The sequence below is a fragment of the Haliaeetus albicilla genome, chromosome 14 (genome assembly GCF_947461875.1).
Source record: "Haliaeetus albicilla chromosome 14, bHalAlb1.1, whole genome shotgun sequence".
NCBI lineage: Eukaryota > Metazoa > Chordata > Aves > Accipitriformes > Accipitridae > Haliaeetus > Haliaeetus albicilla.
This window is the reverse complement of record NC_091496.1, coordinates 38,176,895-38,198,764: the sequence shown is the minus strand read 5'-3', so window position 1 is coordinate 38,198,764 and position 21,870 is coordinate 38,176,895.

The following is a 21,870-nucleotide window of genomic DNA, read 5'->3' as shown; positions in this document are numbered from 1 at the left end:
CAACACGCCGTCGAAAATATTTTTGGTGCCGATCGAGCCGCCATTGAAAATATTTTCGGTGCCGGCCGAGCTCCAATCGAAAATATTTTCGGTGCCGGCCGAGATCCCGTCGAAAATATTTTTGTTGCCAGCTGGGCCCCCGTCGAAAATATTTTTGGCACCGGCCAAGCTGCCGTCGAAAATATTTTCGGCGCCGTTCGCGGTCCCGTCGAAAATATTTTCGGCACCGGTCGAGGTACTGTCGAAAATATTTCTGACGCCGGACGAGCTTCCGTCAAAAATATTTTAGGCACCGGCCGAGATCCTGTCGAAGATATTTTCGGCACCGGTCGAGGTACTGTCGAAAATATTTTCGGGGCCATCGAAGCTTCCATCAAAAATATTTTCGGTGCCGGCCGAGATCCCGTCGAAAATATTTTCGGAGCCGGACGAGGTACTGTCGAAAATATTTTTGATGCCGGCCGAGCTTCCGTCGAAAATATTTTTGACGCCGCCCGAGCTTCCGTTGAAAATATTTTTGGTGCCGGCCGAGATCCCGTCGAAAATATTTTCGGTGCCGGCCGAGACCCTGTCGAAAATATTTTCGGGGCTGTCCGAGCTCCCATCGAAAATATTTTCGGCGCCGTTCGAGGTCCCGTCGAAACTATTTTCGGGGCCGTCCGAGCCTCCGTCGAAAACATTTTGACACCGGCGGAGCTTCCGTCGAAAATATTTTCGGGGCTGTCCGAGCTCCCGTCGAAAATAGTTTTGACGCCGGCGGATCTTCCGTCGAAAATATTTTCAGTGCCGGCCGAGATCTCGTTGAAAATATTTTCGGAGCCGTCCGAGCTTCCGTCTAAAATATTTTTGGTGCCGGCCGAGATCCTGTCGAAAATCTTTCGGATGCCAGCCGAGACTCCGTCGAAAATATTTTCGGTGCCAGCTGGGCCCCCGTCGAAACTATTTTTGGCACCGGCCAAGCCGCCGTCGAAAATATTTTCGGAGCCGGTCGCGGTCCCGTCGAAAATATTTTCGGCACCGGTCGAGGTCCTGTCGAAAATATTTTCGGAGCCGTCCGAGCTCCCGTCGAAAATAGTTCTGACGCCGGACGAGCTTCCGTCGAAAATATTTTCGGTGCCGGCCGAGATCCTGTCGAAGATAGTTTCGGTGCCGGCCGAGCTCCCGTCGAAAATATTTTCGGCGCCGTTCGAGGTCCCGTCGAAACTATTTTCGGTGCCGTCCGAGCCTCCGTCAAAAACATTTTGGCACCGGCCAACACGCCGTCAAAAATATTTTTGGTGCCGTCCGAGCCCCCGTCGAAAATATTTTCGGAGCCTGCTGAGCCGCCGTCAAAAATATTTTCCGCACCGGTCAAGGTACTGTCAAAAATATTTTCGGTGCCGGCCGAGCTCCCTTCGAAAATATTTTCGGCACCGGACGAGGTACTGTCGAAAATACTTTTGATGCCGGCCGAGCTTCCGTCGAAAACATTTTTGACGCCGCCCGAGCTTCCGTTGAAAATATTTTCGGTGCCGGCCGAGAACCCGTCGGAAATATTTTCGGAGCCGGCCGAGACCCTGTCGAAAATATTTTCGGGGCCGTCCGAGCTCCCGTCGAAAATATTTTTGGCGCCGTTCGAGGTCCCGTCGAAACTATTTTCGGGGCCATCCGAGCCTCCGTCGAAAACATTTTGGCACCGGCCAACAGGCCGTCGAAAATATTTTGGTGCCGGCCGAGCCCCCGTTGAAAATATTTTCGGTGCCGGCCGAGCTCCAATCGAAAATATTTTCGGTGCCGGCCGAGATCCCGTCGAAAATATTTTCGGAGCCGGACGAGACCCCGTCGAAAATATTTTTGGTGCCGGCCGAGATCCTGTCGAAAATCTTTTGGATGCCAGCCGAGCCCCCGTCGAAAATATTTTCGGTGCCAGCTGGGCCCCCGTCGAAAATATTTTTGGCACCGGCCAAGCTTCCATCGAAAATATTTTCGGTGCCGGATGAGACACCGACGAAAATATTTTCGGTGCCGGCCGAGATCCCGTCGAAAATATTTTGGACGCCGGCCGAGACCCCGTTGAAAAAATTTTCGATGCCGGCCGAGATCCCGTCGAAAATATTTTCGGTGCCAGGCGGGCCCCCGTCGAAAATATTTTCGGTGCCGGCCGAGCCCCCATCGAAAATATTTTCGGCGCCGTTCGAGTTCCCGTTGAAAATATTTTCGGAGCCGGCCGAGCTCCCTTCGAAAATATTGTCGGAGCCGGCCGAGCCGCCTTCGAAAGTATTTTCGGTGCCGGCCGGCACCTTGTCAAAAGTATTTTTGGTGCCGACCGAGCTCCCGTCGAAAATATTTTCGGTGCCGGCCGAGACCCGTTAAAAATATTTTCGGGGCCGGCCGAGCTCCCATCGAAAATATTTTCGGCACTGGTCGAGGTCCCGTCGAAAATATTTTCGGGGCCGTCCTAGCTCCCGTTGAAAATATTTTTGACGCCGGCCGAGCTTCCATCGAAAATATTTTCGGTGCTGGCCGAGATCCCGTTGAAAATATTTTCGGAGCCAGCCGAGACCCCGTTGAATATATTTTCGGTGCCCTCCGAGCCTCCGTTGAAAACATTTTTGGCACCAGCCAACACGCCGTCGAAAATATTTTTGATGCCGGCCGAGCCCCAGTTAAAAATATTTTCGGTGCCGTCCGAGACCCCGTCGAAAATATTTTCGGCACCGGTCGAGGTACTGTTGAAAATATTTTTGGGGCCGTCCGAGCTCCTGTCGAAAATATTTTTGACGCCGGACGAGCTTCCGTCGAAAATATTTTCGGTGCCGGCCGAGACCCCGTCGAAAATATTTTTGGTGCCGGCCGAGATCCTGTCGAAAATCTTTTGGATGCCAGCCGAGCCTCCGTCGAAAATATTTTCGGTGCCAGCTGGGCCCCCGTCGAAAATATTTTTCACACCGGCCAACACGCCGTCGAAAATATTTTCGGTGCCGTTCGCGGTCCCGTCGAAAATATTTTCGGCACCGGTCGAGGTACTGTCGAAAATATTTTCGGGGCCGTCCGAGCTCCCGTCGAAAATATTTCTGACGCCGGACGAGCTTCCGTCGAAAATATTTTCGGTGCCGGCCGAGACCCTGTCGAAAATATTTTCGGTGCCGGCCGAGACCCCGTCGAAAATATTTTCGGAGCCGGCCGAGACCCTGTCGAAAATATTTTCGGGGCCGTCCGAGCTCCCGTCGAAAATATTTTCGGCGCCGTTCGAGGTCCCGTCGAAACTATTTTCGGGGCCGTCCGAGCTTCCGTCGAAAATATTTTCGGGGCCGTACGAGATCCCTTCGAAAATATTTTCGGCGCCGTTCGAGGTCCCGTCGAAACTATTTTTGGGGCCGTCCGAGCCTCCGTCGAAAACATTTTGGCACCGGCCAACACGCCGTCGAAAATATTTTCGGTGCCGGCCAAGATCCCGTCGAAAATATTTTCGGAGCCGGCCGAGCTCCCGTCGAAAATATTTTTGGTGCCGGCCGAGATCCTGTCGAAAATCTTTTGGATGCCAGCCGAGCCCCCGTCGAAAATATTTTCGGTGCCAGCTGGGCCCCCGTCGAAAATATTTTTGGCACCGGCCAAGCTTCCATCGAAAATATTTTCGGTGCCGGATGAGACACCGACGAAAATATTTTCGGTGCCGGCCGAGATCCCGTCGAAAATATTTTGGACGCCGGCCGAGACCCCGTTGAAAAAATTTTCGATGCCGGCCGAGATCCCGTCGAAAATATTTTCGGTGCCAGGCGGGCCCCCGTCGAAAATATTTTCGGTGCCGGCCGAGCCCCCATCGAAAATATTTTCGGCGCCGTTCGAGTTCCCGTTGAAAATATTTTCGGAGCCGGCCGAGCTCCCTTCGAAAATATTGTCGGAGCCGGCCGAGCCGCCGTCGAAAGTATTTTCGGTGCCGGCCGGCACCTTGTCAAAAGTATTTTTGGTGCCGACCGAGCTCCCGTCGAAAATATTTTCGGTGCCGGCCGAGACCCGTTAAAAATATTTTCGGGGCCGGCCGAGCTCCCGTCTAAAATATTTTCAGTGCCGGCCGAGCTCCCATCGAAAATATTTTCGGCACTGGTCGAGGTCCCGTCGAAAATATTTTCGGGGCCGTCCTAGCTCCCGTTGAAAATATTTTTGACGCCGGCCGAGCTTCCATCGAAAATATTTTCGGTGCTGGCCGAGATCCCGTTGAAAATATTTTCGGAGCCGGCCGAGACCCCGTTGAATATATTTTCGGGGCCCTCCGAGCCTCCGTTGAAAACATTTTTGGCACCAGCCAACACGCCGTCGAAAATATTTTTGATGCCGGCCGAGCCCCAGTTGAAAATATTTTCGGTGCCGTCCGAGACCCCGTCGAAAATATTTTCGGCACCGGTCGAGGTACTGTTGAAAATATTTTTGGGGCCGTCCGAGCTCCCGTCGAAAATATTTTTGACGCCGGACGAGCTTCCGTCGAAAATATTTTCGGTGCCGGCCGAGACCCCGTCGAAATTATTTTTGGTGCCGGCCGAGATCCTGTCGAAAATCTTTTGGATGCCAGCCGAGCCTCCGTCGAAAATATTTTCGGTGCCAGCTGGGCCCCCGTCGAAACTATTTTTGGCACCGGCCAAGCCGCCGTCGAAAATATTTTCGGCGCCGGTCGCGGTCCCGTCGAAAATATTTTCGGCGCCGTTCGAGGTCCCGTCGAAACTATTTTCGGGGCCGTCCGAGCCTCCGTCAAAAACATTTTGGCACCGGCCAAGACGCCGTCAAAAATATTTTTGGTGCCGTCTGAGCCCCCGTCGAAAATATTTTCGGAGCCGGCCGAGCTCCCGTCGAAAATATTTTTGCCACCGGTCGAGGTCCTGTCGAAAATATTTTCGGGGCTGTCCGAGCTCCCGTCAAAAATAGTTTTGACGCCGGTGGATCTTCCGTCGAAAATATTTTCAGTGCCGTCCGAGATCCCGTTGAAAATATTTTCGGAGCCGTCCGAGCTTCCGTCTAAAATATTTTTGGTGCCGGCCGAGATCCTGTCGAAAATCTTTTGGATGCCAGCCGAGCCTCCGTTGAAAATATTTTCGGTGCTAGCTGGGCCCCCGTCGAAACTATATTTGGCACCGGCCAAGCCGCCGTCGAAAATATTTTCGGCGCCGCTCGCGGTCCTGTCGAAAATATTTTCGGCACCGGTCGAGGTCCTGTCGAAAATATTTTCGGAGCCGTCCGAGCTCCCGTCGAAAATATTTCTGACGCCGGACGAGCTTCCCTCGAAAATATTTTCGGTGCCGGCCGAGCTCCCGTCGAAAATATTTTCGGCGCCGTTCGAGATCCTGTCGAAGATAGTTTCGGTGCCGGCCGAGGCTCCGTCAAAAACATTTTGGCACCGGCCAACACGCTGTCAAAAATATTTTTGGTGCCGTCCGAGCCCCCGTTGAAAATATTTTTGGTGCCGGCCGAGCTCCCATCGAAAATATTTTCGGAGCCGGCCAAGCCGCCGTCAAAAATATTTTCGGCGCCGGTCGCGGTCCCGTCGAAAATATTTTCGGCACCGGTCGATGTATTGTCAAAAATACTTTCGGTGCCGGCCGAGCTCCCTTCGAAAATATTTTCGGCACCGGACGAGGTACTGTCGAAAATATTTTTGATGCCGGCCGAGCTTCCGTCGAAAATATTTTTGACGCCGCCCGAGCTTCCGTTGAAAATATTTTCGGTGCCGGCCGAGATCCCGTCGAAAATATTTTCGGAGGCGGCCGAGACCCTGTCGAAAATATTTTCGGGGCCGTCCGAGCTCCCGTCGAAAATATTTTCGGCGCCGTTCGAGGTCCCATCGAAACTATTTTCGGGGCCATCCGAGCCTCCGTCGAAAACATTTTGGCACCGGCCAACAGGCCGTCGAAAATATTTTTGGTGCCGGCCGAGCCCCCGTTGAAAATATTTTCGGTGCCGGCCGAGCTCCAATCGAAAATATTTTCGGTGCCGGCCGAGATCCCGTCGAAAATATTTTCGGAGCCGGACGAGACCCCGTCGAAAATATTTTTGGTGCCGGCCGAGATCCTGTCGAAAATCTTTTGGATGCCAGCCAAGCCCCCGTCGAAAATATTTTCGGTGCCAGCTGGGCCCCCGTCGAAAATATTTTTGGCACCGGCCAAGCTTCCATCGAAAATATTTTCGGTGCCGGATGAGACACCGACGAAAATATTTTCGGTGCCGGCCGAGATCCCGTCGAAAATATTTTGGACGCCGGCCGAGACCCCGTTGAAAAAATTTTCGATGCCGGCCGAGATCCCATCGAAAATATTTTCGGTGCCAGGCGGGCCCCCGTCGAAAATATTTTCGGTGCCGGCCGAGCCCCCATGGAAAATATTTTCGGCGCCGTTCGAGTTCCCGTTGAAAATATTTTCGGAGCCGGCCGAGCTCCCTTCGAAAATATTGTCGGAGCTGGCCGAGCCGCCGTCGAAAGTATTTTCGGTGCCGGCCGGCACCTTGTCAAAAGTATTTTTGGTGCCGACCGAGCTCCCGTCGAAAATATTTTCGGTGCCGGCCGAGACCCGTTAAAAATATTTTCGGGGCCGGCCGAGCTCCCGTCTAAAATATTTTCAGTGCCGGCCGAGCTCCCATCGAAAATATTTTCGGCACTGGTCGAGGTCCCGTCGAAAATATTTTCGGGGCCGTCCTAGCTCCCGTTGAAAATATTTTTGACGCCGGCCGAGCTTCCATCGAAAATATTTTCGGTGCTGGCCGAGATCCCGTTGAAAATATTTTCGGAGCCGGCCGAGACCCCGTTGAATATATTTTCGGTGCCCTCCGAGCCTCCGTTGAAAACATTTTTGGCACCAGCCAACACGCCGTCGAAAATATTTTTGATGCCGGCCGAGCCCCAGTTGAAAATATTTTCGGTGCCGTCCGAGACCCCGTCGAAAATATTTTCGGCACCGGTCGAGGTACTGTTGAAAATATTTTTGGGGCCGTCCGAGCTCCCGTCGAAAATATTTTTGACGCCGGACGAGCTTCCGTCGAAAATATTTTCGGTGCCGGCCGAGACCCCGTCGAAATTATTTTCGGAGCCGGCCGAGATCCTGTCGAAAAACTTTTGGATGCCAGCCGAGCCTCCGTCGAAAATATTTTCGGTGCCAGCTGGGCCCCCGTCGAAAATATTTTTCACACCGGCCAACACGCCGTCGAAAATATTTTCGGTGCCGTTCGCGGTCCCGTCGAAAATATTTTCGGCACCGGTCGAGGTACTGTCGAAAATATTTTCGGGGCCGTCCGAGCTCCCGTCGAAAATATTTCTGACGCCGGACGAGCTTCCGTCGAAAATATTTTCGGTGCCGGCCGAGACCCTGTCGAAAATATTTTCGGTGCCGGCCGAGACCCCGTCGAAAATATTTTCGGAGCCGGCCGAGACCCTGTCGAAAATATTTTCGGGGCCGTCCGAGCTCCCGTCGAAAATATTTTCGGCGCCGTTCGAGGTCCCGTCGAAACTATTTTCGGGGCCGTCCGAGCTTCCGTCGAAAATATTTTCGGGGCCGTACGAGATCCCTTCGAAAATATTTTCGGCGCCGTTCGAGGTCCCGTCGAAACTATTTTTGGGGCCGTCCGAGCCTCCGTCGAAAACATTTTGGCACCGGCCAACACGCCGTCGAAAATATTTTCAGTGCCGGCCAAGATACCGTCGAAAATATTTTCGGAGCCGGACGAGACCCCGTCGAAAATATTTTTGGTGCCGGCCGAGATCCTGTCGAAAATCTTTTGGATGCCAGCCGAGCCCCCGTCGAAAATATTTTCGGTGCCAGCTGGGCCCCCGTCGAAAATATTTTTGGCACCGGCCAAGCTTCCATCGAAAATATTTTCGGTGCCGGATGAGACACCGACGAAAATATTTTCGGTGCCGGCCGAGATCCCGTCGAAAATATTTTGGACGCCGGCCGAGACCCCGTTGAAAAAATTTTCGATGCCGGCCGAGATCCCGTCGAAAATATTTTCGGTGCCAGGCGGGCCCCCGTCGAAAATATTTTCGGTGCCGGCCGAGCCCCCATTGAAAATATTTTCGGCGCCGTTCGAGTTCCCGTTGAAAATATTTTCGGAGCCGGCCGAGCTCCCTTCGAAAATATTGTCGGAGCCGGCCGAGCCGCCGTCGAAAGTATTTTCGGTGCCGGCCGGCACCTTGTCAAAAGTATTTTTGGTGCCGACCGAGCTCCCGTCGAAAATATTTTCGGTGCCGGCCGAGACCCGTTAAAAATATTTTCGGGGCCGGCCGAGCTCCCGTCTAAAATATTTTCAGTGCCGGCCGAGCTCCCATCGAAAATATTTTCGGCACTGGTCGAGGTCCCGTCGAAAATATTTTCGGGGCCGTCCTAGCTCCCGTTGAAAATATTTTTGACGCCGGCCGAGCTTCCATCGAAAATATTTTCGGTGCTGGCCGAGATCCCGTTGAAAATATTTTCGGAGCCGGCCGAGACCCCGTTGAATATATTTTCGGTGCCCTCCGAGCCTCCGTTGAAAACATTTTTGGCACCAGCCAACACGCCGTCGAAAATATTTTTGATGCCGGCCGAGCCCCAGTTGAAAATATTTTCGGTGCCGTCCGAGACCCCGTCGAAAATATTTTCGGCACCGGTCGAGGTACTGTTGAAAATATTTTTGGGGCCGTCCGAGCTCCCGTCGAAAATATTTTTGACGCCGGACGAGCTTCCGTCGAAAATATTTTCGGTGCCGGCCGAGACCCCGTCGAAAATATTTTTGGTGCCGGCCGAGATCCTGTCGAAAATCTTTTGGATGCCAGCCGAGCCTCCGTCGAAAATATTTTCGGTGCCAGCTGGGCCCCCGTCGAAAATATTTTTCACACCGGCCAACACGCCGTCGAAAATATTTTCGGCGCCGGTCGCGGTCCCGTCGAAAATATTTTCGGCGCCGTTCGAGGTCCCGTCGAAACTATTTTCGGGGCCGTCCGAGCCTCCGTCAAAAACATTTTGGCACCGGCCAAGACGCCGTCAAAAATATTTTTGGTGCCGTCTGAGCCCCCGTCGAAAATATTTTCGGAGCCGGCCGAGCTCCCGTCGAAAATATTTTTGCCACCGGTCGAGGTCCTGTCGAAAATATTTTCGGGGCTGTCCGAGCTCCCGTCAAAAATAGTTTTGACGCCGGTGGATCTTCCGTCGAAAATATTTTCAGTGCCGTCCGAGATCCCGTTGAAAATATTTTCGGAGCCGTCCGAGCTTCCGTCTAAAATATTTTTGGTGCCGGCCGAGATCCTGTCGAAAATCTTTTGGATGCCAGCCGAGCCTCCGTTGAAAATATTTTCGGTGCTAGCTGGGCCCCCGTCGAAACTATATTTGGCACCGGCCAAGCCGCCGTCGAAAATATTTTCGGCGCCGCTCGCGGTCCTGTCGAAAATATTTTCGGCACCGGTCGAGGTCCTGTCGAAAATATTTTCGGAGCCGTCCGAGCTCCCGTCGAAAATATTTCTGACGCCGGACGAGCTTCCCTCGAAAATATTTTCGGTGCCGGCCGAGCTCCCGTCGAAAATATTTTCGGCGCCGTTCGAGATCCTGTCGAAGATAGTTTCGGTGCCAGCCGAGGCTCCGTCAAAAACATTTTGGCACCGGCCAACACGCTGTCAAAAATATTTTTGGTGCCGTCCGAGCCCCCGTTGAAAATATTTTTGGTGCCGGCCGAGCTCCCATCGAAAATATTTTCGGAGCCGGCCAAGCCGCCGTCAAAAATATTTTCGGCGCCGGTCGCGGTCCCGTCGAAAATATTTTCGGCACCGGTCGATGTATTGTCAAAAATACTTTCGGTGCCGGCCGAGCTCCCTTCGAAAATATTTTCGGCACCGGACGAGGTACTGTCGAAAATATTTTTGATGCCGGCCGAGCTTCCGTCGAAAATATTTTTGACGCCGCCCGAGCTTCCGTTGAAAATATTTTCGGTGCCGGCCGAGATCCCGTCGAAAATATTTTCGGAGGCGGCCGAGACCCTGTCGAAAATATTTTCGGGGCCGTCCGAGCTCCCGTCGAAAATATTTTCGGCGCCGTTCGAGGTCCCATCGAAACTATTTTCGGGGCCATCCGAGCCTCCGTCGAAAACATTTTGGCACCGGCCAACAGGCCGTCGAAAATATTTTTGGTGCCGGCCGAGCCCCCGTTGAAAATATTTTCGGTGCCGGCCGAGCTCCAATCGAAAATATTTTCGGTGCCGGCCGAGATCCCGTCGAAAATATTTTCGGAGCCGGACGAGACCCCGTCGAAAATATTTTTGGTGCCGGCCGAGATCCTGTCGAAAATCTTTTGGATGCCAGCCAAGCCCCCGTCGAAAATATTTTCGGTGCCAGCTGGGCCCCCGTCGAAAATATTTTTGGCACCGGCCAAGCTTCCATCGAAAATATTTTCGGTGCCGGATGAGACACCGACGAAAATATTTTCGGTGCCGGCCGAGATCCCGTCGAAAATATTTTGGACGCCGGCCGAGACCCCGTTGAAAAAATTTTCGATGCCGGCCGAGATCCCGTCGAAAATATTTTCGGTGCCAGGCGGGCCCCCGTCGAAAATATTTTCGGTGCCGGCCGAGCCCCCATTGAAAATATTTTCGGCGCCGTTCGAGTTCCCGTTGAAAATATTTTCGGAGCCGGCCGAGCTCCCTTCGAAAATATTGTCGGAGCCGGCCGAGCCGCCGTCGAAAGTATTTTCGGTGCCGGCCGGCACCTTGTCAAAAGTATTTTTGGTGCCGACCGAGCTCCCGTCGAAAATATTTTCGGTGCCGGCCGAGACCCGTTAAAAATATTTTCGGGGCCGGCCGAGCTCCCGTCTAAAATATTTTCAGTGCCGGCCGAGCTCCCATCGAAAATATTTTCGGCACTGGTCGAGGTCCCGTCGAAAATATTTTCGGGGCCGTCCTAGCTCCCGTTGAAAATATTTTTGACGCCGGCCGAGCTTCCATCGAAAATATTTTCGGTGCTGGCCGAGATCCCGTTGAAAATATTTTCGGAGCCGGCCGAGACCCCGTTGAATATATTTTCGGTGCCCTCCGAGCCTCCGTTGAAAACATTTTTGGCACCAGCCAACACGCCGTCGAAAATATTTTTGATGCCGGCCGAGCCCCAGTTGAAAATATTTTCGGTGCCGTCCGAGACCCCGTCGAAAATATTTTCGGCACCGGTCGAGGTACTGTTGAAAATATTTTTGGGGCCGTCCGAGCTCCCGTCGAAAATATTTTTGACGCCGGACGAGCTTCCGTCGAAAATATTTTCGGTGCCGGCCGAGACCCCGTCGAAAATATTTTTGGTGCCGGCCGAGATCCTGTCGAAAATCTTTTGGATGCCAGCCGAGCCTCCGTCGAAAATATTTTCGGTGCCAGCTGGGCCCCCGTCGAAAATATTTTTCACACCGGCCAACACGCCGTCGAAAATATTTTCGGCGCCGGTCGCGGTCCCGTCGAAAATATTTTCGGCGCCGTTCGAGGTCCCGTCGAAACTATTTTCGGGGCCGTCCGAGCCTCCGTCAAAAACATTTTGGCACCGGCCAAGACGCCGTCAAAAATATTTTTGGTGCCGTCTGAGCCCCCGTCGAAAATATTTTCGGAGCCGGCCGAGCTCCCGTCGAAAATATTTTTGCCACCGGTCGAGGTCCTGTCGAAAATATTTTCGGGGCTGTCCGAGCTCCCGTCAAAAATAGTTTTGACGCCGGTGGATCTTCCGTCGAAAATATTTTCAGTGCCGTCCGAGATCCCGTTGAAAATATTTTCGGAGCCGTCCGAGCTTCCGTCTAAAATATTTTTGGTGCCGGCCGAGATCCTGTCGAAAATCTTTTGGATGCCAGCCGAGCCTCCGTTGAAAATATTTTCGGTGCTAGCTGGGCCCCCGTCGAAACTATATTTGGCACCGGCCAAGCCGCCGTCGAAAATATTTTCGGCGCCGCTCGCGGTCCTGTCGAAAATATTTTCGGCACCGGTCGAGGTCCTGTCGAAAATATTTTCGGAGCCGTCCGAGCTCCCGTCGAAAATATTTCTGACGCCGGACGAGCTTCCCTCGAAAATATTTTCGGTGCCGGCCGAGCTCCCGTCGAAAATATTTTCGGCGCCGTTCGAGATCCTGTCGAAGATAGTTTCGGTGCCAGCCGAGGCTCCGTCAAAAACATTTTGGCACCGGCCAACACGCTGTCAAAAATATTTTTGGTGCCGTCCGAGCCCCCGTTGAAAATATTTTTGGTGCCGGCCGAGCTCCCATCGAAAATATTTTCGGAGCCGGCCAAGCCGCCGTCAAAAATATTTTCGGCGCCGGTCGCGGTCCCGTCGAAAATATTTTCGGCACCGGTCGATGTATTGTCAAAAATACTTTCGGTGCCGGCCGAGCTCCCTTCGAAAATATTTTCGGCACCGGACGAGGTACTGTCGAAAATATTTTTGATGCCGGCCGAGCTTCCGTCGAAAATATTTTTGACGCCGCCCGAGCTTCCGTTGAAAATATTTTCGGTGCCGGCCGAGATCCCGTCGAAAATATTTTCGGAGGCGGCCGAGACCCTGTCGAAAATATTTTCGGGGCCGTCCGAGCTCCCGTCGAAAATATTTTCGGCGCCGTTCGAGGTCCCATCGAAACTATTTTCGGGGCCATCCGAGCCTCCGTCGAAAACATTTTGGCACCGGCCAACAGGCCGTCGAAAATATTTTTGGTGCCGGCCGAGCCCCCGTTGAAAATATTTTCGGTGCCGGCCGAGCTCCAATCGAAAATATTTTCGGTGCCGGCCGAGATCCCGTCGAAAATATTTTCGGAGCCGGACGAGACCCCGTCGAAAATATTTTTGGTGCCGGCCGAGATCCTGTCGAAAATCTTTTGGATGCCAGCCAAGCCCCCGTCGAAAATATTTTCGGTGCCAGCTGGGCCCCCGTCGAAAATATTTTTGGCACCGGCCAAGCTTCCATCGAAAATATTTTCGGTGCCGGATGAGACACCGACGAAAATATTTTCGGTGCCGGCCGAGATCCCGTCGAAAATATTTTGGACGCCGGCCGAGACCCCGTTGAAAAAATTTTCGATGCCGGCCGAGATCCCGTCGAAAATATTTTCGGTGCCAGGCGGGCCCCCGTCGAAAATATTTTCGGTGCCGGCCGAGCCCCCATCGAAAATATTTTCGGCGCCGTTCGAGTTCCCGTTGAAAATATTTTCGGAGCCGGCCGAGCTCCCTTCGAAAATATTGTCGGAGCCGGCCGAGCCGCCGTCGAAAGTATTTTCGGTGCCGGCCGGCACCTTGTCAAAAGTATTTTTGGTGCCGACCGAGCTCCCGTCGAAAATATTTTCGGTGCCGGCCGAGACCCGTTAAAAATATTTTCGGGGCCGGCCGAGCTCCCGTCTAAAATATTTTCAGTGCCGGCCGAGCTCCCATCGAAAATATTTTCGGCACTGGTCGAGGTCCCGTCGAAAATATTTTCGGGGCCGTCCTAGCTCCCGTTGAAAATATTTTTGACGCCGGCCGAGCATCCATCGAAAATATTTTCGGTGCTGGCCGAGATCCCGTTGAAAATATTTTCGGAGCCGGCCGAGACCCCGTTGAATATATTTTCGGTGCCCTCCGAGCCTCCGTTGAAAACATTTTTGGCACCAGCCAACACGCCGTCGAAAATATTTTTGATGCCGGCCGAGCCCCAGTTGAAAATATTTTCGGTGCCGTCCGAGACCCCGTCGAAAATATTTTCGGCACCGGTCGAGGTACTGTTGAAAATATTTTTGGGGCCGTCCGAGCTCCTGTCGAAAATATTTTTGACGCCGGACGAGCTTCCGTCGAAAATATTTTCGGTGCCGGCCGAGACCCCGTCGAAAATATTTTTGGTGCCGGCCGAGATCCTGTCGAAAATCTTTTGGATGCCAGCCGAGCCTCCGTCGAAAATATTTTCGGTGCCAGCTGGGCCCCCGTCGAAAATATTTTTCACACCGGCCAACACGCCGTCGAAAATATTTTCGGTGCCGTTCGCGGTCCCGTCGAAAATATTTTCGGCACCGGTCGAGGTACTGTCGAAAATATTTTCGGGGCCGTCCGAGCTCCCGTCGAAAATATTTCTGACGCCGGACGAGCTTCCGTCGAAAATATTTTCGGTGCCGGCCGAGACCCTGTCGAAAATATTTTCGGTGCCGGCCGAGACCCCGTCGAAAATATTTTCGGAGCCGGCCGAGACCCTGTCGAAAATATTTTCGGGGCCGTCCGAGCTCCCGTCGAAAATATTTTCGGCGCCGTTCGAGGTCCCGTCGAAACTATTTTCGGGGCCGTCCGAGCTTCCGTCGAAAATATTTTCGGGGCCGTACGAGATCCCTTCGAAAATATTTTCGGCGCCGTTCGAGGTCCCGTCGAAACTATTTTTGGGGCCGTCCGAGCCTCCGTCGAAAACATTTTGGCACCGGCCAACACGCCGTCGAAAATATTTTCGGTGCCGGCCAAGATCCCGTCGAAAATATTTTCGGAGCCGGCCGAGCTCCCGTCGAAAATATTTTTGGTGCCGGCCGAGATCCTGTCGAAAATCTTTTGGATGCCAGCCGAGCCCCCGTCGAAAATATTTTCGGTGCCAGCTGGGCCCCCGTCGAAAATATTTTTGGCACCGGCCAAGCTTCCATCGAAAATATTTTCGGTGCCGGATGAGACACCGACGAAAATATTTTCGGTGCCGGCCGAGATCCCGTCGAAAATATTTTGGACGCCGGCCGAGACCCCGTTGAAAAAATTTTCGATGCCGGCCGAGATCCCGTCGAAAATATTTTCGGTGCCAGGCGGGCCCCCGTCGAAAATATTTTCGGTGCCGGCCGAGCCCCCATCGAAAATATTTTCGGCGCCGTTCGAGTTCCCGTTGAAAATATTTTCGGAGCCGGCCGAGCTCCCTTCGAAAATATTGTCGGAGCCGGCCGAGCCGCCGTCGAAAGTATTTTCGGTGCCGGCCGGCACCTTGTCAAAAGTATTTTTGGTGCCGACCGAGCTCCCGTCGAAAATATTTTCGGTGCCGGCCGAGACCCGTTAAAAATATTTTCGGGGCCGGCCGAGCTCCCGTCTAAAATATTTTCAGTGCCGGCCGAGCTCCCATCGAAAATATTTTCGGCACTGGTCGAGGTCCCGTCGAAAATATTTTCGGGGCCGTCCTAGCTCCCGTTGAAAATATTTTTGACGCCGGCCGAGCTTCCATCGAAAATATTTTCGGTGCTGGCCGAGATCCCGTTGAAAATATTTTCGGAGCCGGCCGAGACCCCGTTGAATATATTTTCGGGGCCCTCCGAGCCTCCGTTGAAAACATTTTTGGCACCAGCCAACACGCCGTCGAAAATATTTTTGATGCCGGCCGAGCCCCAGTTGAAAATATTTTCGGTGCCGTCCGAGACCCCGTCGAAAATATTTTCGGCACCGGTCGAGGTACTGTTGAAAATATTTTTGGGGCCGTCCGAGCTCCCGTCGAAAATATTTTTGACGCCGGACGAGCTTCCGTCGAAAATATTTTCGGTGCCGGCCGAGACCCCGTCGAAATTATTTTTGGTGCCGGCCGAGATCCTGTCGAAAATCTTTTGGATGCCAGCCGAGCCTCCGTCGAAAATATTTTCGGTGCCAGCTGGGCCCCCGTCGAAACTATTTTTGGCACCGGCCAAGCCGCCGTCGAAAATATTTTCGGCGCCGGTCGCGGTCCCGTCGAAAATATTTTCGGCGCCGTTCGAGGTCCCGTCGAAACTATTTTCGGGGCCGTCCGAGCCTCCGTCAAAAACATTTTGGCACCGGCCAAGACGCCGTCAAAAATATTTTTGGTGCCGTCTGAGCCCCCGTCGAAAATATTTTCGGAGCCGGCCGAGCTCCCGTCGAAAATATTTTTGCCACCGGTCGAGGTCCTGTCGAAAATATTTTCGGGGCTGTCCGAGCTCCCGTCAAAAATAGTTTTGACGCCGGTGGATCTTCCGTCGAAAATATTTTCAGTGCCGTCCGAGATCCCGTTGAAAATATTTTCGGAGCCGTCCGAGCTTCCGTCTAAAATATTTTTGGTGCCGGCCGAGATCCTGTCGAAAATCTTTTGGATGCCAGCCGAGCCTCCGTTGAAAATATTTTCGGTGCTAGCTGGGCCCCCGTCGAAACTATATTTGGCACCGGCCAAGCCGCCGTCGAAAATATTTTCGGCGCCGCTCGCGGTCCTGTCGAAAATATTTTCGGCACCGGTCGAGGTCCTGTCGAAAATATTTTCGGAGCCGTCCGAGCTCCCGTCGAAAATATTTCTGACGCCGGACGAGCTTCCCTCGAAAATATTTTCGGTGCCGGCCGAGCTCCCGTCGAAAATATTTTCGGCGCCGTTCGAGATCCTGTCGAAGATAGTTTCGGTGCCGGCCGAGGCTCCGTCAAAAACATTTTGGCACCGGCCAACACGCTGTCAAAAATATTTTTGGTGCCGTCCGAGCCCCCGTTGAAAATATTTTTGGTGCCGGCCGAGCTCCCATCGAAAATATTTTCGGAGCCGGCCAAGCCGCCGTCAAAAATATTTTCGGCGCCGGTCGCGGTCCCGTCGAAAATATTTTCGGCACCGGTCGATGTATTGTCAAAAATACTTTCGGTGCCGGCCGAGCTCCCTTCGAAAATATTTTCGGCACCGGACGAGGTACTGTCGAAAATATTTTTGATGCCGGCCGAGCTTCCGTCGAAAATATTTTTGACGCCGCCCGAGCTTCCGTTGAAAATATTTTCGGTGCCGGCCGAGATCCCGTCGAAAATATTTTCGGAGGCGGCCGAGACCCTGTCGAAAATATTTTCGGGGCCGTCCGAGCTCCCGTCGAAAATATTTTCGGCGCCGTTCGAGGTCCCATCGAAACTATTTTCGGGGCCATCCGAGCCTCCGTCGAAAACATTTTGGCACCGGCCAACAGGCCGTCGAAAATATTTTTGGTGCCGGCCGAGCCCCCGTTGAAAATATTTTCGGTGCCGGCCGAGCTCCAATCGAAAATATTTTCGGTGCCGGCCGAGATCCCGTCGAAAATATTTTCGGAGCCGGACGAGACCCCGTCGAAAATATTTTTGGTGCCGGCCGAGATCCTGTCGAAAATCTTTTGGATGCCAGCCAAGCCCCCGTCGAAAATATTTTCGGTGCCAGCTGGGCCCCCGTCGAAAATATTTTTGGCACCGGCCAAGCTTCCATCGAAAATATTTTCGGTGCCGGATGAGACACCGACGAAAATATTTTCGGTGCCGGCCGAGATCCCGTCGAAAATATTTTGGACGCCGGCCGAGACCCCGTTGAAAAAATTTTCGATGCCGGCCGAGATCCCATCGAAAATATTTTCGGTGCCAGGCGGGCCCCCGTCGAAAATATTTTCGGTGCCGGCCGAGCCCCCATCGAAAATATTTTCGGCGCCGTTCGAGTTCCCGTTGAAAATATTTTCGGAGCCGGCCGAGCTCCCTTCGAAAATATTGTCGGAGCTGGCCGAGCCGCCGTCGAAAGTATTTTCGGTGCCGGCCGGCACCTTGTCAAAAGTATTTTTGGTGCCGACCGAGCTCCCGTCGAAAATATTTTCGGTGCCGGCCGAGACCCGTTAAAAATATTTTCGGGGCCGGCCGAGCTCCCGTCTAAAATATTTTCAGTGCCGGCCGAGCTCCCATCGAAAATATTTTCGGCACTGGTCGAGGTCCCGTCGAAAATATTTTCGGGGCCGTCCTAGCTCCCGTTGAAAATATTTTTGACGCCGGCCGAGCTTCCATCGAAAATATTTTCGGTGCTGGCCGAGATCCCGTTGAAAATATTTTCGGAGCCGGCCGAGACCCCGTTGAATATATTTTCGGTGCCCTCCGAGCCTCCGTTGAAAACATTTTTGGCACCAGCCAACACGCCGTCGAAAATATTTTTGATGCCGGCCGAGCCCCAGTTGAAAATATTTTCGGTGCCGTCCGAGACCCCGTCGAAAATATTTTCGGCACCGGTCGAGGTACTGTTGAAAATATTTTTGGGGCCGTCCGAGCTCCCGTCGAAAATATTTTTGACGCCGGACGAGCTTCCGTCGAAAATATTTTCGGTGCCGGCCGAGACCCCGTCGAAATTATTTTCGGAGCCGGCCGAGATCCTGTCGAAAAACTTTTGGATGCCAGCCGAGCCTCCGTCGAAAATATTTTCGGTGCCAGCTGGGCCCCCGTCGAAAATATTTTTCACACCGGCCAACACGCCGTCGAAAATATTTTCGGTGCCGTTCGCGGTCCCGTCGAAAATATTTTCGGCACCGGTCGAGGTACTGTCGAAAATATTTTCGGGGCCGTCCGAGCTCCCGTCGAAAATATTTCTGACGCCGGACGAGCTTCCGTCGAAAATATTTTCGGTGCCGGCCGAGACCCTGTCGAAAATATTTTCGGTGCCGGCCGAGACCCCGTCGAAAATATTTTCGGAGCCGGCCGAGACCCTGTCGAAAATATTTTCGGGGCCGTCCGAGCTCCCGTCGAAAATATTTTCGGCGCCGTTCGAGGTCCCGTCGAAACTATTTTCGGGGCCGTCCGAGCTTCCGTCGAAAATATTTTCGGGGCCGTACGAGATCCCTTCGAAAATATTTTCGGCGCCGTTCGAGGTCCCGTCGAAACTATTTTTGGGGCCGTCCGAGCCTCCGTCGAAAACATTTTGGCACCGGCCAACACGCCGTCGAAAATATTTTCAGTGCCGGCCAAGATACCGTCGAAAATATTTTCGGAGCCGGACGAGACCCCGTCGAAAATATTTTTGGTGCCGGCCGAGATCCTGTCGAAAATCTTTTGGATGCCAGCCGAGCCCCCGTCGAAAATATTTTCGGTGCCAGCTGGGCCCCCGTCGAAAATATTTTTGGCACCGGCCAAGCTTCCATCGAAAATATTTTCGGTGCCGGATGAGACACCGACGAAAATATTTTCGGTGCCGGCCGAGATCCCGTCGAAAATATTTTGGACGCCGGCCGAGACCCCGTTGAAAAAATTTTCGATGCCGGCCGAGATCCCGTCGAAAATATTTTCGGTGCCAGGCGGGCCCCCGTCGAAAATATTTTCGGTGCCGGCCGAGCCCCCATTGAAAATATTTTCGGCGCCGTTCGAGTTCCCGTTGAAAATATTTTCGGAGCCGGCCGAGCTCCCTTCGAAAATATTGTCGGAGCCGGCCGAGCCGCCGTCGAAAGTATTTTCGGTGCCGGCCGGCACCTTGTCAAAAGTATTTTTGGTGCCGACCGAGCTCCCGTCGAAAATATTTTCGGTGCCGGCCGAGACCCGTTAAAAATATTTTCGGGGCCGGCCGAGCTCCCGTCTAAAATATTTTCAGTGCCGGCCGAGCTCCCATCGAAAATATTTTCGGCACTGGTCGAGGTCCCGTCGAAAATATTTTCGGGGCCGTCCTAGCTCCCGTTGAAAATATTTTTGACGCCGGCCGAGCTTCCATCGAAAATATTTTCGGTGCTGGCCGAGATCCCGTTGAAAATATTTTCGGAGCCGGCCGAGACCCCGTTGAATATATTTTCGGTGCCCTCCGAGCCTCCGTTGAAAACATTTTTGGCACCAGCCAACACGCCGTCGAAAATATTTTTGATGCCGGCCGAGCCCCAGTTGAAAATATTTTCGGTGCCGTCCGAGACCCCGTCGAAAATATTTTCGGCACCGGTCGAGGTACTGTTGAAAATATTTTTGGGGCCGTCCGAGCTCCCGTCGAAAATATTTTTGACGCCGGACGAGCTTCCGTCGAAAATATTTTCGGTGCCGGCCGAGACCCCGTCGAAAATATTTTTGGTGCCGGCCGAGATCCTGTCGAAAATCTTTTGGATGCCAGCCGAGCCTCCGTCGAAAATATTTTCGGTGCCAGCTGGGCCCCCGTCGAAAATATTTTTCACACCGGCCAACACGCCGTCGAAAATATTTTCGGCGCCGGTCGCGGTCCCGTCGAAAATATTTTCGGCGCCGTTCGAGGTCCCGTCGAAACTATTTTCGGGGCCGTCCGAGCCTCCGTCAAAAACATTTTGGCACCGGCCAAGACGCCGTCAAAAATATTTTTGGTGCCGTCTGAGCCCCCGTCGAAAATATTTTCGGAGCCGGCCGAGCTCCCGTCGAAAATATTTTTGCCACCGGTCGAGGTCCTGTCGAAAATATTTTCGGGGCTGTCCGAGCTCCCGTCAAAAATAGTTTTGACGCCGGTGGATCTTCCGTCGAAAATATTTTCAGTGCCGTCCGAGATCCCGTTGAAAATATTTTCGGAGCCGTCCGAGCTTCCGTCTAAAATATTTTTGGTGCCGGCCGAGATCCTGTCGAAAATCTTTTGGATGCCAGCCGAGCCTCCGTTGAAAATATTTTCGGTGCTAGCTGGGCCCCCGTCGAAACTATATTTGGCACCGGCCAAGCCGCCGTCGAAAATATTTTCGGCGCCGCTCGCGGTCCTGTCGAAAATATTTTCGGCACCGGTCGAGGTCCTGTCGAAAATATTTTCGGAGCCGTCCGAGCTCCCGTCGAAAATATTTCTGACGCCGGACGAGCTTCCCTCGAAAATATTTTCGGTGCCGGCCGAGCTCCCGTCGAAAATATTTTCGGCGCCGTTCGAGATCCTGTCGAAGATAGTTTCGGTGCCAGCCGAGGCTCCGTCAAAAACATTTTGGCACCGGCCAACACGCTGTCAAAAATATTTTTGGTGCCGTCCGAGCCCCCGTTGAAAATATTTTTGGTGCCGGCCGAGCTCCCATCGAAAATATTTTCGGAGCCGGCCAAGCCGCCGTCAAAAATATTTTAGGCGCCGGTCGCGGTCCCGTCGAAAATATTTTCGGCACCGGTCGATGTATTGTCAAAAATACTTTCGGTGCCGGCCGAGCTCCCTTCGAAAATATTTTCGGCACCGGACGAGGTACTGTCGAAAATATTTTTGATGCCGGCCGAGCTTCCGTCGAAAATATTTTTGACGCCGCCCGAGCTTCCGTTGAAAATATTTTCGGTGCCGGCCGAGATCCCGTCGAAAATATTTTCGGAGGCGGCCGAGACCCTGTCGAAAATATTTTCGGGGCCGTCCGAGCTCCCGTCGAAAATATTTTCGGCGCCGTTCGAGGTCCCATCGAAACTATTTTCGGGGCCATCCGAGCCTCCGTCGAAAACATTTTGGCACCGGCCAACAGGCCGTCGAAAATATTTTTGGTGCCGGCCGAGCCCCCGTTGAAAATATTTTCGGTGACGGCCGAGCTCCAATCGAAAATATTTTCGGTGCCGGCCGAGATCCCGTCGAAAATATTTTCGGAGCCGGACGAGACCCCGTCGAAAATATTTTTGGTGCCGGCCGAGATCCTGTCGAAAATCTTTTGGATGCCAGCCAAGCCCCCGTCGAAAATATTTTCGGTGCCAGCTGGGCCCCCGTCGAAAATATTTTTGGCACCGGCCAAGCTTCCATCGAAAATATTTTCGGTGCCGGATGAGACACCGACGAAAATATTTTCGGTGCCGGCCGAGATCCCGTCGAAAATATTTTGGACGCCGGCCGAGACCCCGTTGAAAAAATTTTCGATGCCGGCCGAGATCCCGTCGAAAATATTTTCGGTGCCAGGCGGGCCCCCGTCGAAAATATTTTCGGTGCCGGCCGAGCCCCCATCGAAAATATTTTCGGCGCCGTTCGAGTTCCCGTTGAAAATATTTTCGGAGCCGGCCGAGCTCCCTTCGAAAATATTGTCGGAGCCGGCCGAGCCGCCGTCGAAAGTATTTTCGGTGCCGGCCGGCACCTTGTCAAAAGTATTTTTGGTGCCGACCGAGCTCCCGTCGAAAATATTTTCGGTGCCGGCCGAGACCCGTTAAAAATATTTTCGGGGCCGGCCGAGCTCCCGTCTAAAATATTTTCAGTGCCGGCCGAGCTCCCATCGAAAATATTTTCGGCACTGGTCGAGGTCCCGTCGAAAATATTTTCGGGGCCGTCCTAGCTCCCGTTGAAAATATTTTT